The following is a 12,104-nucleotide window of genomic DNA, read 5'->3' as shown; positions in this document are numbered from 1 at the left end:
AGCAATGAAATGGTAGAAAATTTAAAAAAACAATGCCACATTTTACCAGCTCGGAATATATGCAAAATTGTACTCTACATCAATTAAAGGAAGTCCGAAAGCCAAACTGAAGGTTTATTATACTTTTGTTTGTCGTGTAACTAAATTCAGAAAAATGTAAAACAATTCCTAGAGGGCTTAAAGTGGAATTATGATAATAATGTTTAAAAGCCAATAATATAAAAAAAATTATCTTAAAAGAAACTGACATAGGCACACTTAAGTCATTGAAAGCTTTAGGCTTCACTAACCATGCAAAACACGGATGAGCTTTAGATCAGTATTTTAATTACCTGTAAATAGTAAGGCATTTTTTTCTAATCTACTACATTTTCGAGAAGTAACTGCTTTAAGCAACACTTTTCAAAATGTAAAAGAAATATACAACAAGCAACAACATTTGCTGTCAGACGGTAAGGAATAATTTTTACAACTTCATAAAATGAGATGAACCTCTTGACACTCAACTTTTCCACCTGCCAGGTGCTCAAGTGGCTTTCTTATACAAACAAATATGTAAGCGCATACATACAGACTTATTGCACATATGTGAGTACGCATATGTGTGAACGCCAGCACATTATAATATTAATGCATGTTTAAGTTAAGTGCTTGGGTGTGTGCCTGTGACACGCACACTATGACACTCAATCACCGCACACACATATACACAAACATCACTTATGTATATATTTTAATACACTTTAGTATCTGTGTAGTTGTGTAACTTTCATCGTTGCGCCTGCTGGTGATGGCAACTTGCGGCACTCAACCTCAACTAACCTCGATACGGTCTCAAGTGGTCGTGTGCGTGGGCTTAGTAAATTAAGTTAATGAATGTTTGTTCGCCTCTTTCTTTGCAATTTATTTTATGATTTAATAAATTTGATTTTGAAATTTCAAAAATTTCTGCAGAAAATGGGAATTTAGCATACACTCACATATACATAAAAATATAAGTATGTGTGTCGTCTGTATGTACGCTGCGGAAACGAATGTGTGGAGAAAGTAATAACAGAAGTAATCAGAATTAATGAAAATGGAAGGCAGTGCTAAGATGGGGCGGAAGAAAATTTAAATGTATTCCTTTATGAAAAATAATATACTACAACCTTAATGTAATCTTACGTGTACATGAGCGAAACTGTCCCTTTTGTGTTCTTAAATTAAGTAGCTGAGGTTAATAGTTCGGTTTTTTTGCATTCGGAACAGTGCTCGTTCGCCCCTAGGTATGTAAAACCCTGGAGGAACCGTCGGAAATCCTATAAAGAACCATATTCATATATAAATGAACAGCTTGACCAGCTGGATCGATTGTTCCAAGTTTATTTGTCTGTCTCTATATACAAGAACTAGTCTCTCGGTTTTTAGATATCGATTTGAAACTTTACACAAGCCTTTTCTTGAGAAAGAATCTTCTCATTTGTGGGAAATGCCAATAGCGGACCACTAAAGCATATGGCTGCTATGCAAACTAACTGTCGAAATGGAGTCATTGAATGGAAAACTCTGACGCTTATTCTGACATATGTATGTATGTATGACACCTCTCATCTAAAAATGGTCGAAACCTGCCAGAAAAAAAAATCATGATCTCCAAATACGGAATCTCCAGGACATTACGCTATAACTAACCGAAATATACCCGAAAATGTGGTTCTAGGTACACAATACTTTTATAAAAATAATCGGGTTATTTTCCCGCCAATAACATGACATAGTGCTGAAAATGTATAATATCGGTTCAGTACTTTTCATCCATATTATGAACTGAAATGGAAAGTGACTACACTGTTGAGATTTGTTTAGCCTCAATGGTGCTCCATCAAATCAAAAACCTTCAGAATGAAAGGAAATCAATTTATTTTACAAATATATTTACACATTGTATATGTATGTACATATGTACATATGTATATGAATATAATAAATAGACGAGACATGCCAATTTATAGCTATATAAATGTGTATGTAAGCAAACCTCAATCGCTGACAAATAAAAGAATATATTGAAAACACAACTCGAAAAGCTCAGCATTGTCTATTCAAATATCAATTCATTCGCACACACACAGACATTTACACAATACATGCACGCTTCATATTAACTAGCTAATCCGCCTTTTGTTACAAGTTCACAAAATTCGATAGAATTTTCAATTTACATATTTATTTTACTTTCATTCATCAGAAATTTCAAATACGATAATTTGTCATATGTCTATTGTTGATGTTGGCTTGTGAATCTCGATTGTTATTTGTACAATGCTTGTATTTACATGCAAATATATTTATCCATACACGATCATATAGACACGCTCGTATTTATATGTCTTCCAATTAATTTTATTAGGTTTTTCTCGACTCGACTTATTGTTAGCGATTTTTGTGTGATATGTGATGAATGAGCGTGCTCATATATATTACAAATAAATATACATATATGTTTCTATATATGTATGTATAAGCATTTATGTTTGTTTGGATGCCAGTTTCGCTTTTGTATTGCTTTTTGCCTTCGAGCCAGCATTGACTCGATTGACTAGTGTTCCAGTCATCATGGCTTGCTTTGTGCAGATAAATATGATATATAGAAATCTACAAAATCTGAACAAATACTTGCGTTTCTAATAGCGAGATTAACGCATTAAATTAATAAAATGTGATTGATGAACTTGTAATTTGCGGATTACTCTTTTGATTAATAGAGATCCATCTGTAATTATGTCGCAGAACAAAAAAATTATTAAAACGCTTTGAATTGTAGACGTTTAAATTGTAAAATTAATAGAAATAAATGTTTGTCAATGGGCTCAACGAATTGGCAATCCATTTATGGGCCTATTGTTACATCAAGGAAGAGGAAGCATTCGAATTTTTTATTGTAAATTTTTTGGTTCAAGAACGCAAAAATTAACTGAATTAATTTGGAATTTAAAAGGAACAATTTTTAATTTACACGCCTGTTTTATCACTATTAGCTAAAAACTTTTAAATAGACTATTTTTTAAAGAAAAATATTAAATATAATTTTTTAATGAAAAAATTAAAAAAAAAATATATTTTTTAAAGAAGCGCTGTGTTTTTTTGTGACTATGCTCGGTGTTGCCACTTAATAATTTTATTTTTCTTTAATGGTAAAACAAATAGCCAAATCGTTAAAAGACTAAATGTGCGTATATTTTATTTCTTGTAGTAATAAATTTAATTATTTTGACGGTTACATATTTAAAATTATAATTTGTGAGCTTTCAAGCTGTCTCTGTTAGTATATATTTATGTATGTCAGTCTGCGACGTATTAATAATAGTTTTAGTATAAAAAAATTATATTTATTATTTTATTAGTAATTAAAAAATTTAAAAAACGCAATTTAAATCGAGAGTATTACTAAAAACAAAAAAGTCCAGAGTTGCCGGATAGTTCCAAAAAATGTATAATAATAATTTTATTTAAGAAACTAATTAAATATATCACCCATAAATATTTGCTATATTAAAACAAATAATTAATCCAGCGTTGCCATATTTTTTAATTACTTCAAAAAAATTATAATAATAATTTAAAAAACTTATTAAATATTTCACTCATAAATAATTTCAATAATTTAAAATAAATAATAAATGCAGAGTTACCATATTTTTTTAATTATTTAAAAAAAATATAATAATAATTTAAAAAGCTTATTAAATATTTCACTCTTAAATATTTTCCATAATTAAAAAAAATTTATCCAGAGTTGCCATATATTTTGCTATTATTTTAAAACAATTGTACTAATAATTAAAACAATTAATTAGATATTCCTTTCATAAAGTTGTATTATACTTAAAAAAATAATAATAACGGAATTTGTTGCGAAAATAAAATTAATTCAGGGTTGCCAAATTATTTTAACAGTTTCAAAAAAATTATTAAAATGTATAATGAAATATTTCTTTCATTAAGTAAATTTAAATTATTTTAACAGTTTTAAAAAAAAAAATTATTAAAATGTATAATGAAATATTTCTTTCATAAAGTTGAATTATACTTAAAAAAATAACAGAACTTGTTGCGAGAATAAAATTAATTCAGGGTTGCTAATATATTTTAACAGTTCCAAAAAAAATATTAAAATTTATAATGAAATATTTCTTTCATTAAGTAAATTTATAATTCAAAAATAGAAATAACGGAATTTTTTTTCAGTTAAAATAAATTCAGAGGTGCCAGATTATTTTTGATATTTTCACAAAAAAAAATTAAACGCTTTATACATACATACATATATTTCAATTATAAATTTTATCACATAAAATTTGTACACCACAATTTACCATATACTATATACATATTTTTAGAAGCTGGTTTGGAGCAACAAATTGTAAAAGTCGAGAAATTTCAAAATTTCTCAAAGATAGTATGTTAAAAACACACGGAAGGAAAGGTTAGAAAATTAATATGGTAGTTGAAAAATCGTATATCTCCAGTGCCATAAAGATATTTTTCAACTTTCAAACTCTTTCTACTAATTTTTTTCTTAGTTTGTTTAGGCATTTTGCAACAAATATCATTTAAAACAACCGATTTTTATTTCATAAAAAAGTACGAAAAATATTATATAATATTAATTTCACAAAACATAATTGCATTTAGTGGTCAATATTGACAAATCTTACAAACCACAGCGTCTGTTACAAATAAGAAACCATATTTCATCAATGAAAGCCACACAATGATTCATACATATTTTATTCTTGCTTCAATTGCGGCACTTCTGCTCATTAAATGCCACATCAACGGAAGCATACACGAAACGTAGCTCATACACGCTTGCATGTGTATGTGTGTATATGCTTGTTAGTACATAAATTGTACATTTATATTTATTCATATGTATAGTAATTCACAAGTTCAACATCAAAGTCGCCCATTGACATCTGCCGCCGGTCATCAGTAATCTCATTGAAGTGTCGCATTTCGGACAATGCGCCGCTGTTTATGCGGTGACGATTGTACGTGTGTGCTGAAGTATGTATGCATGTGTTATGAATATGCGCTCAAGCAAATATTATTATGATCAGGCTGATTATTATGCTTTTGGCGCTTTCTGGCTGTCAAAAGTCATTAAATTATAGTTACACAAAGGTAGCAAATTGTGATGCTATATGTGTGTGTGTAGGTATTAATGTGTTTATGTGTATATTTCATGTTTTCTTCCTCTTCTTCTACTATATTTGTTTTTATTATCATTATATCTACTTTGCCTCTTGCTTGTGAGCCAAACAGGCTTACATACATATGTACATTAATTCCAAGTTCAAGCAACTCATCCTACATAAGCGACTATGTATGCATGTGTGCGCGTGCAGCATCATTATCCCGCTTAAATCTCAATGTAGTTACACAAACCACCTTTGATTTAAATCCAGCGATTGTTTTTTTTATGAATTTTACTTAAAAGTGCGCGCGTGTTTATGTGGCATGCAGCACTGGCGGCATTTTATTTATATTTTTAATATGAAGACATGTTCTTACGTACATACATATGTATGTATGTAGGTGTGCTGGTGCCCGTCGTACGCCGTAAATCATATCGAATTTCAGTGAATATTCGCAAAAAATGTTATATATAAAATAAAGCATACAAATGTTTTCTCTTCGAATATTTTACGTCAAGCTCCCACCTATATATTGCATACATATGTTTGTATGTATATTTACTCAGTTATGTCTGTCGGTGTATGGAAACTCTAATGGTAACTCTATTCTGCAACTCAAATGCTTTATTTTCTTAACGAAATCGCTGCAGGCGGGAATTCTGTAGCTTCTGTTATGATTTTTTTGTTTCGCTTTTTGTTTTTTGCTCTTTCTTTTTCTTCACTTTGGCTTAGGTTTCACTAATTCCTTCATCTATTCATTCAACTGTGCATTATTTTTTCGAATTTTTCTTGCGGCAACTTTTTGTTAATTTACTTTTTTGTATGTGTTGTTTTTGCTTTTGGTACGTGTTACATAGTGTTAATATCAATGACACCAGCTCTCCGTAGTCCACATACTCGCTCTGCACCTGATACCCGCTTGGTGTGATTTTTCAAAGATCATTAGTGTTGATGTCTGAATTTCTTCGATAGTCTTTGGGTAGGTATAACCGCGTTTAATGGAATTGTTGGAGTAGCATCGCTTGATTGAGATATGATAAGAGTTTAAAACTGTCTGGTCAATGCGTAGAAATGTATTTATTTTTATTGAAAACAGGTTTTCCACTTAGTCACATGTACGTGTATTAAGTGGAACGAGTAAATTATGAGCTGTTCTGCGATTTGAAACGGTAAACCGTGTTGCTTTATTGTTGTGTGTATTTATTTTTGGTAGAGAAGGAGATCTTTTTGATAAGAAATGTTGATATATTAATTTGGTTTTGTATATTTTGTAATATAATACGGCAACGTTTGTTTTGAGATTGGATAAATCTGGGATATCTTCTTCCCAAAATGGTTTATAGTAAATATTCAGCAGTCTTAACTTTATTCAAAATTAACAAAAAAATTCTCAAAACTCATTTTATGAAAACAATTGGAGCAATAGGGATATAGTTAGCAGCAGCGTGCAAATTTTTATTTATAACGGATATAATGGAATTTACATTTTTCAATGCTATGAATCTTTGCTTTAATATAAATTATCGATATACGATGAAATTTAGTCGATAATTGGTATAAAACGATAACATATAACCGATAAATGAAGAAATTTACTTCATTTTTCCTGCGTTGTAACAATAAATGTCTAATTCAATCTTCTGAAAATATTCTGACGTTAGTCAAGTTAGTGAGTTTAGTCAGTTTATCGATAAACGGTAAACTAAATTTATTTACAGCTAGTAAAAGGCACAAATTTCTTAAACTAATAATAATAACAATATTTTTTTGAATTACATCTGTTGAAGCTTTATCGAATCTCGCCAAAGAGTGAGAAACGTGGACAGAACATTACATTATATAATTTTGCTTTTAATTTTGTCCCTTTTCAATAAGTTTTCTCTTGCTATTGTTCTTGTTGTTTCAAAAAGTTATCGACCGTATATTAAAATGCTGCGATTTAAATTCTAAACTATCAACTTGATATCGATAAGTCTTCTGTTTAGTAGTGTATTTATAACATAGTTTATTTTTCAAGCAAAGTCAACATATATGTACATAATAAGATACGAAAACTCACAAGGAATCTTACAGCTTTAATAATCGAAACTCCAAAGTCGATATGCTTGACTATTAATCGATATATTGTACACACTGTTCAAAATACAAGAAAAAGAGACTTTTATTTCATTAACGAGTAAAACATGTCGATAATTTAAATGTTTTTTATAAAAATTAAGCAAATTAATTAAGTACTTGCAATCGATACCGATAATAACCAGGGATAAATAAATTGAAATCACTTTTGAAATGCTTATAAATATAAATAGAATCGATATATCGATACCGATACCAAGAGTGACTAAGAGAGCATTTGAAACCGTGAAAGCATTTACTTACATCGAACACAGTAGCGGTAACTCAACAAGTCTGAGTATCGAAATTAGAATTCAAGCCTTAACCAAACCATTCAAATATAAACTACTCATTCGACCCAAATTCGATTATGGACGCTGCAAATCTTCCAGGCAAAGATCGTAAGAAAAATGTTTGGGGTAGTAAAAGATAAGGACGAATGAAGGTGGAACCATGAGCTAGACAAACTTATAAAAGATGAAAACGTTATACGCTTTATCAGAGCGCATGTATTAAGATGGCTTCGTCTTGTAATGTAAATTGATAACAAGAGAGCGCCGCAGAGAATTGTATAGGTAACGACATTCATCACTGCAGCAAGAGAAAGATCGCGATCAAGATGCATTGATGATAAGGAAGATAAGATGAAGAGTGGCATAAAAAAATTGGAAATGACTGAGACATCTAGAAGTCTCACTAGCAAACACAGCCTTAGGTTGTTGCTGTAGCACCAAATTTGATGGTGATCGATACAGAAACCTGTAAAGTAATATCTATATTTGAAAATTTGGATATTTTGAGGATATATTGAGTATCAGTCCTTGTTCAATGCAAGCCGAGTAAACTGTTTCGATTCCAAATGTTTCAAGCCGAACAACCTGAGTTGAAACTAAATCCATTTAGTTCATATTTCTTTATCTAATAAACGAAAATCCAGAAAGTTAACAATAATAAATATTAGAAAATTTTCAAGAATCTAGAAATTAAGAAGGGTTCATAGCAATAATAAATATTTGGATACATATGGCGACGCTTTATGTAGAAGAGCGCTCTCAGAGTAGCATGCTCTCATTATAATGAGTCAATTTGTGTATAATTAGTTACTTTAAATCTATGCTGAATGTTCTGAAAACTCTTCCACTAGTGTATAAAATCATTCAATATAACTAAACAATAGTTTTGATGCATTTAAAATCCGATAAAATCCGATTGCTTCAATAAATACGTGTTTAGCATATAAAACTACGCTTTCCTGTCGTAGTACTCACAATATTAGAGCTTCTATGCTCATACGTAACAAAAAGCTTATAAATTTATCGGATTATGCAACGCCTTTGATGGTCATATTAATAAATTTTAAATATGCAACATATTAAATGTGCATAAATTGAAGGAAATATAAAATATTTGCAAATAAAAATCGTGTCTAATCCCAAAGCATGTTTAAATATTAGTGTGTGTATACAATATTAATAAAATATAAATATGTAGTAGTACTTTTTCTCATTTATTACATGCATCGATGCACTAAACTTACCGGTCTGAGCACTGGCGAATCATTTGCGCATAATCCAATAAGAGTATGAAATCAACTTTGACAATAAGCCCGGAAAATCCAGTATAATAAATTTATGAGTGCAGGTAAGGCAAAACAACAACAACAGCCATAACAGCCACATGAGCAATACGTTGAATCCAGTATTGTACACGCCACTACACTAACGCCGTTATGGATACTTAGTTACGTGCTAGAATCATATGTGCATGCATGTGTGTGTGTGTGTGTGTGCGGGCAGTGGCAGGCTGCGCTAGGAGCACACATCCGCAGCAAGTGGCGGCATCACGGCATGGCGAAGTGGCTGGCGCGTTGCTTGCTTGGCTGTGGTTAGAAGGCGGGCAGCAAGGCTCATACAATATGTATTATAATCCGTTGATTTATATATATATATATGTGTGTATATACAAATATATATGTTTAAAGTGCATGTGTGGTGTTATCCTCAGGAGAATGGCACTTGCCAGTTGCTGATTTCCGGCGGTAGCCAGCGTATGCGTGAGTATGTGTGTGGGATTAAAGAAAAAAATGTCACACAGCTTACGCGAAATTCATGCGTTTTTATTGTATTGTATATACAACAAAAACGGCACAAAACAAAAAGCACACAGAAAATTGCAAGTCAAGTTGTGACATTAGAGCGAGAGCGGCTTGCAGCCGGCAACTGAGCAGCATCTAAATGGACTCGCATGACATCCGATTGTATGCTATAAAACAAACGCATGCGAATTCCGCTCTAAATGACAATAAATCAAGTGAGGTGGAAAACCATTATGCACGCACACATATACATATATGTATATATAAACATAAACACACATACAAACATATCTAAATAAATAAGTATTTTCATTTTGTTGATTTGCAACGCTTTTCCTTTTTTCCATTTTATGCCAATTCATGCGCTATATTTTACAGTTATGCACTGGTCACAGCCACCAGTCTTCAACTTCGGCGAAGTCATTGCTCTGCTGTGTTATTTTCACTCATTTCCCATTTATAAATTGCTCGACTCCATTTACTTTCCACTTTTTTAGCCTTTTGTTTTGCACATCCTTTTGCCGTGTGCATCATTCTTTGCAGCGTGGCGTCCTCGCTTCCTTTTCGCTTCGCTCATTTACTTTTTGGCTCTTGCTTTGCTGCCGATTTTCCTCGCCGCTTTTCCTAGTTTATTTGCGGTGAGCATATACATACATATGGCCAACACAAGCAGCAACAACAATGTGTACACCAGCAACAACGATGTGTACAGCAAAACTGTAGATGTGCAGAACCCAAAACACCAACAGCGCAAATTTGAAAGAACCACAAAAGCACGCGCACGCGTTTCGACGCCACCGAAACTTTATATCTGGACACCAGTGTTGTGGCGGCTGCGGTTGGGCGGCAGCTTGGGTGGCTGCCGACAAGGCCGCCTGAACGTGCAGCGCACAACAACACTGTTGCTATGTTGTTTACAAATTATATTTTTTTTTTTGCGCTTTCTTTATACCCCACACAGCTGATGCTGGTAGCCGCGCGCAGGCAATGTTTCGACTTTTTTGCAACTTTTTGCATAGAAATTGTTTGGCGGTGGCAGGAATATAGAATATGGCAAAAAGTGCATTTAAACAACTGAAAATTGGTTTTAGACTTATGTGGCTGTGTTGGCGGCGTGTGTGCAACAACGGCGGAACCGGCAATGCGGAAGTTAACAAATTCGCACGTAATCACTTGACAATTGAGTTGTTGGCGCGCGTAGCAGATTTTTTTTTATAATTCTTTTTCAAACAAACAATTTTTGCGCACAAAACTTTCGCAAGTGTTTTGAACTTTTTACGCGCGCGACAGCAATTGCTGCTGATGCATGTGGCAGGCACATATTTTTGAAAATAAAAATGCTGAAATTGAGATTTACCTCTAGCAGAATTGCGCTCTAGACAGAAATTTCAAAAAATTTCGCAAATATTGCAAAATAAACGCAAAGCACAGGCACCGGTCGAAAAATATGTATGTACATAAGTGTGTGTGAATTTTTGCATGTAATGTAATTGTTAACAGTATTTTAAAGCTACCAATTCAAAGTATTAAAATATTTTTTTTTTATTCAAAACATACTAATTGTTATGCTTTAAAATAAACAAAATAACGGTGCTGTGTTTTTCGCGCGATTTGGCATAACACAAATAAGAGTAAACAGTAGGCAATCACTTCAACAACTTTCGTTAAAAAAACATTATTTCGCGTCAACATAAAAACATAAAGAAATTTCAACTCGCGCCACTTGCGTTTTTACAACGACGACAAAACGTAATTTTACGCCACTAGCCAGCGATAAAACAAACAAACGATCGAGATGTTGAACCAATAACGAACGTGCCAACGTACGAACGAACTGCCGAAACGGCTGGCTCACTTCAACTGAGACGCGCAGATTTTCGAACAAAACCAAACAGCAGAAAATCGAAAAAAGCCGGCAATAGCAACACCAGCAACAGCAGCTAACAACCACACTGGCAATGGCCACAAGCACACAATGCACAACGCGCAAAGCGGCAGCCGCTGCCGCAGCAACACCAACAAAGAAATCAACCAGCAAAAAAACCAACTCCCTAAACATGTGCTGCAAAAGACCGGCTGCCGACTGTTGAGTTGCATTAACATGCCACTGTTAGCAACAGTTAACAGAAATTTTACCATACAGCGGACACTTACTAGCGCTCAATCAGCAGCTCGCGCTGTTACTCAATCTGCCAACAGCACCGTTCGCCGTTAAGTAACAGACAGTCTGTTAGCTGCGCATGTTGCTGCCGACAGCGGCCTACCACAATGCCGCTGCTATTTCGTTGTTTTGTTCCAGCGTTTGCGGCATTCCGGCGCGTTAGCAATTTTCGAACATTGCGTTGGTGTTGGTGTTGGCGGCGTTGCAGTTTCTTGTTGCTGTTGCACTTTCTGTTTGCTGTTTGGGAATTCGTGCAATGGAACAGTGCAATTTGTTATTTATTTTGTTGTGTTTTTCGCCAAGTTTTTCTATTTCTCGTGTGTTTATAAATGCCGAGCGCTTAAAAAGTGAAATGAAATGAGAACTGAAACTTATTGGAAAATAGTCGTAGGCAAAAACCGGCTTTTAGCTGCCATGTTTCGTTCCTCAACTTGCTGCATTAACTGTGTACACTTAAAAGCTGTAGGGGTTAAGGTATTAGCGAATGGATTTTATTCTCGAAAACGAAAATGAAGAGAAAGACGGTGATTTTTCCACAGTCGAACTGTTA

The 12,104-nt window shown here is 33.1% G+C and overlaps 1 protein-coding gene across 2 annotated transcripts in view; it reads right to left on the bottom strand.

Moving 5' to 3' along the window:
• Positions 1–11,238, bottom strand: part of LOC126761536 (uncharacterized) — a 337,590-nt gene extending 326,352 nt beyond the window's left edge. For both annotated transcript variants that reach the window (XM_050477831.1, XM_050477832.1), the window contains exon 1: positions 10,751–11,238. The gene's annotated coding sequence lies outside the window, so the exon portion shown is untranslated. The remainder of the gene's footprint in view (positions 1–10,750) is intronic.
• Between the last annotated feature and the right edge of the window lie 866 nt (positions 11,239–12,104).

Source organism: Bactrocera neohumeralis, chromosome 6, assembly GCF_024586455.1.
Source record: "Bactrocera neohumeralis isolate Rockhampton chromosome 6, APGP_CSIRO_Bneo_wtdbg2-racon-allhic-juicebox.fasta_v2, whole genome shotgun sequence".
NCBI classification, from domain to species: domain Eukaryota; kingdom Metazoa; phylum Arthropoda; class Insecta; order Diptera; family Tephritidae; genus Bactrocera; species Bactrocera neohumeralis.
The sequence above is the reverse complement of the archived record's forward strand: the minus strand, read 5'-3'. Positions and strand labels throughout refer to the sequence as shown.